Source organism: Aegilops tauschii, chromosome 3 (genome assembly GCF_002575655.3).
Source record: "Aegilops tauschii subsp. strangulata cultivar AL8/78 chromosome 3, Aet v6.0, whole genome shotgun sequence".
Lineage (NCBI taxonomy): Eukaryota > Viridiplantae > Streptophyta > Magnoliopsida > Poales > Poaceae > Aegilops > Aegilops tauschii.
The window spans coordinates 273,979,046-273,984,079 of NC_053037.3; the positions used below are offsets into that span (position 1 = coordinate 273,979,046).

The window sequence follows — 5,034 nt, forward strand, 5'->3', positions numbered from 1 at the left end:
CTAGTTGGCGCTGATGGTACGTTCACTATCAGCTCCACCCTTGACGACAAATAGGAAAGCGCGCTCATTGCCTTCCCGCGAGCGAATATCGATGTGTTTGCTTGGCAACCATCTGAGCTCCCTGGGCACTAGTGCAGAGACGTGCTATACAAACGGTTTTTAACCCCTTTCGGCGACGGTGTTTCGAACCATCGCCAAGTGAGTGACGGTGATAGTGGGGTCCTTCCCACATGACCTAGAAACCATCGGGGATAGGCCCTCCTGGCACATAGGCGGGGGCAAAATGAGCTCGTGTGCGATCGGGCGAGGCATCGAAACCCAATTGTTTCTATTCGTATGTACATCCCACATGGTGAATCCCAGCAAAACTTTTCTGTTGTATGTATATCAAACACAGGTTTGTTTGTGGAAATGTTTGTGCAAGGTGGCCTAACGCAAACAGTTCTCTGCCGGAAGTCGTGTGTGATTGTTAGTTGATCGAACACGCCTACTTTCTAGAAACCGTGTGGGTTGTTTGAGTTCATCGCCCAAGTTGCTGTCTGAGTAACCATCTGCAATAGAAAACCCCAATAAGTAGGGTAATTATCCTATTATTGATAATCCATGTTGTAATCAAATTGACATTTCTTATAAAACACACCAGATATCAGGATTTCATAATCGAATTACATCAGATAGCTTTAGCACTCAATTACGCCATTACACAACAACACCAAGTTTCACATGGAACATCAAAAACCTTTGGAAAGTAGCATCATACACGGTAAATAGGCAGATGAATCTCATCTGGGAAACTGCAGAAGCGGAAGGCAAATATTAAGCCTTCAGTGATGTTGAATGTCCTTGCAACTTTAGGCCAGTGGATATGGATAATTGCCTGCCCAACCTTCGTCCTCTTTAGGAAGACTTCATTATTGTACCATGGGTATTGAATGAATACCTTCATCGCCTCTTGACCATGCAGGTGGTTTGAGAGGTAATCATCGGTGAACTACTTTGAAAAGTACTGAAAACAAAGATATGCATAAATCGCGGTTATAAATTTTGAAATGGCGCAAGGGGTAAAAACAAGGCAAAAGAGTTAGTACCGTTCTATAGTTGACTGATGTCTTCTTCATTGTGCAAACAAAGATCTTGCTGTTATTCATCACAAGTTTCTTCATCCTAACAATCTTTCTGAGTTTCTTGACTTGACTGATATTCATGGACATCTTATTTCCCCATATGCAAAATGGGTCGAACAGTGGGTCTAAGCCTCTGACAGCAGGACCTACATGTGCAAGACCAAATTCTAAGAAACCTAAATATTAGAATCACTACAAGAAATCTATTAATCCATGATAGATTTCTGATGACATTCCTGAAAACCGTCATGAAAACTGTCATGGATTAGCAAGAGGCGGACGGCCGCCAAAGCGGTAGCCCCTTCATGACGGACATCAAGGAGCCGTCACGAAAACTGTCATCGATCGACTAGCTTGGCCTCACTTTTTTCTTTGTTCTTTGTTTATACACAATCCACACGGTCACGGGTGGCTCTTGTTGATGTGTCGTACATGTTCTTTATTTGGCTCACATGTTAGTAGGATGATTTATATATGAAAAATAAAACGAAAGCAGGAAAGGAAGGGCGCGCTTGAATTTGGGTTGCGCGAGGAAGGCGCGCGCGAAGAAAGGAGGGAGGGCGCGCGTAGAACTCCATTAGCGCGCGCGGTGGTAAAAATTTCAAGCCCACTAAAGCCCATCTGAACCATTCACAGTATAAAGACCTAACCCTAAGCTCTGTCTTTCTCCCTCATCTCTTTCTCCCTCCGCCGCCGCCCCCATCCCCAATCTCCTCCCTCCTCCGCCGCCCCATCCCCAATCTCCTCTCCCTGCCCCGTCGCCCCATCCCGAATCCCCTCCTCTCGCTCCTCCGCACCCTCTCCATCTGGTGGTCGCTCCTTTCACCACCCCTTGCCCCACCTCCCGGCTGAGCCCTTTCTCTTCCCCGGCCTCTCCCGTACCTCCTCCGCTCACATTCCTAGTGGCACCTCTGCGTCCTCTACCCTATGCTCTACCTTTCCTGCTGACCAGCGATGATAATGGCGTCTTGGGTGCGCTGGATCCGGCATGGATCTCAATACCGACAGTAGCCTTGTTGGAGCAGAGCAGCTGTGCGATGGCCGGTCTACCGCGACGACTCGCTGGAGGCGGCAGCGAACTCTAGTCGCCACTCACCACTTGTTACCGGCTAACGCCTTCGACTGGAGGCAGAGCAATACTGTCAACAAGGTAAGTACCAAGGCAGCTGCGGTGAGTGTGCACAGCGGCAGATATGCATGGTGAGCTTATCCCCTTCCACACCAACTTGTGATTTTGTTCTTCCATGGCCGATGTGTCTATGCAGACACTGGATCTAAATTTAGAACCTGCCACTTTTATATTCCTTGATTTTTTGCACGGATGGTTACCGCTAGCTTAACACAAAACGTTCTGATGTTTCTCTGGTAACATGCATTGAATTGATGTACTGGTGGTTGGTTGAGTGTCCGTACGTGATAGACCTGTGTTTGAGTAATGATCTAGACCACAAACTTAAGTTGCCGGATATATCTGCATATACAGAAGCTTCTCATGTATGCATGTTAATGTCAACTAGCTGTGGTATATACTGGTGATTTTACCTGATTGTGCTAAAATTTACATCATAGAGGTGTATTTGATTTATTGTCAATTGATGGTGGTTGGTCATCATGCAAGCCACCCCTTCTCTGTTATTTTGTACAAATATGTGATTTTTCATACAGACTTTTGTTCTTGCAATCTATCATACATGGGCTTCATTAATTATATATGCCATACATGTTGATCAACATCATTAGTGAACAAATCATTTTGCTCTAGAAACAAGGAACACATTTGAGAGTTCTATGTTCAGTTGTGTATGATTGTTTTTTGTTGTTGCGCTGTCTTTGGCTATAATTCAATTCATACTCAAAATGATGAGCTTAGAGCATATTTTATCTTTCTCTTACTAAGAAAATCATTGTGTTTATAATTTATATGTTGAACAGTACTTGTGCTATGCATATTTCAATGGGTCATGAATTTAAAGTGAATGTGAGTGTTGTGCATATGTGATTTTTTTTCATTTCAGCTGAGCGTGAAGTTTGTGAAATTTGCTTCAGGGCCATCCTGTCAAGTCCATCATTAAGAAAGGGAAGGTAATGCGCCACCACCCGCTGTACCTTGTTCCTTCTTAGTTCTGTTTCAGTTAGTAAATTAAGATGCTTGGGGTGAAATAGTTCTTTAAGGATTAGTTTCAATGTGGACTGTTCTATAGTTCCAGTGCAAGAATTAATTTAGATCGGTGGGAGTAACACTTTTTACTCTACAAATATTATATTATACTGTTTTCAGGACTACAGAAATTCTGTCAAGAACATTAACTGATAAGGTTTTACTGTAATTAATGTAGTTATTGTCTGCTAAGAGAACCAGGAAAGATATGGGTAACTTGATATGGTACTTGACAGTCTACACAACAATATTTATGTCAAAAATAGAAGTCAGAACTGGAGAACAAAATAAACTAAAATACACATGATAGTACAATCTGTACCTTAAAATTCGCCAAAGAGGAGTTACGAAGGCCACATGACTGTCTCCCACTGTCCCAATAGCAAATCAGGGTGGTTTTAAGCTTTTTTTATGGAACAAAAGGCATAGGACTTTTCTTTCATTGATTTCTTTTTTGCGTATGATCGACTAGAAAAATATAAAATAAGTGTATCAAACACTAAAATATAAAATAAGTGTATCAAACACTAAAATATAAAATAAGTGTATCATCGGCAAGCAAGTGTTGTGTACTATTGTCAGTGCTTTGAGATGAACTATAAACACTCAGTTTCATGTGTCTGTGTGGTGGATATTGTTTCATAGTCATGCCATTTTTTTGGCTGATTTATGTCCTCTACTGCTGCAGTACTTGGGAGTTCCGTGATGTGTATTTTGTTGCTTTGTCACTTATAGGTCAACTTGATTACATTTTTAGTTCACACAGATTTCTTTTGATTAATTTTAAGCAACCCAATGTTTATTCTTGTTTTATAGTACATACTTTGTTATTCTCTTTTATAGGCATTGCAAGATTTAAGAATTTTTGACATGTAATTCATTTTTTATGTTTATTCTAAGTCTCTTATTTCTACAATCTATTCATATATACAAATATGTACTGTTGTAACTATGTGTATGATTAGGTCCCATGCTACTTGTTGCCACTTGTTGTTTCTTTTCACATGTTTAATTAAATTTGTTGCACTATGCACCCTGGGAGTGAAAAAATATAGAATGTAGTAACATGTACTCCCTCCATAAATAAATATAAGAGCGTTTAGATAACTAAAGTAGTAGTGATCTAAACACTCTTATATTTCTTTACAGAGGGAGTACTAAGCTACTTCTAGTTTACCTACTTGCTCTAATATTTTATGAAGTGACAAAATTTTCATCATCTGGCAGCTATTGATTTATGGGAGCATTTTCAGCAACAAAGACGTGTGTTTTGACGACTTCGGTATGGACGGGCGGATCTGTGGCTAGAAAAGCGGATTGATGGGGGCGGTGTTGGCTATAGAGTAGCATAGTGTTCTCCAAAACATGCTTGTAAACTTAATGTTATTTGGGTATTTTCTTTTTGGTCCTGTAGTGGTGTATTTTTGGTTGTGTTTGTGTAATTTTCTTTTTTTAGTGACATGAGCATATATTTTTTGTAAAATTCTTATTGGCTTAAAGTTTCAATGGAGGCAGAAATTCTTATTAGCTTAAAGTTTCAATGGAGGGAGAGAAATGAGAGATGAGCTAATTTTCTTGACTGAAATTAATGGGCCGTAGATGAAATTAATGCACTTATATTCTAATTGGGTTGATTACTATATGGGCCACTACTCTTACATCTAGCTGAAATTTAGTGGGCCAAAATTTAAATGGGCTGAGCATTACATGAGCCGCCATGTCAGATCCATGTCACATGTTGACGTGGCAGTC

General features: G+C 40.7%; 1 long non-coding RNA gene across 2 annotated transcripts; it reads left to right on the forward strand.

Moving 5' to 3' along the window:
- Nucleotides 1–1,788: 1,788 nt before the first annotated feature.
- On the forward strand, nt 1,789–4,823 carry LOC120976674 (uncharacterized). Of its 2 annotated transcripts, XR_005772802.3 has the most exons (3): nt 1,807–2,324; nt 3,140–3,206; nt 4,510–4,823. It is a non-coding gene; the product is annotated as an uncharacterized lncRNA (long non-coding RNA). The 2 variants fall into 2 exon arrangements; XR_005772801.3 differs by having other exon boundaries at nt 1,789–3,206.
- The last annotated feature ends 211 nt before the right edge of the window (nt 4,824–5,034 follow it).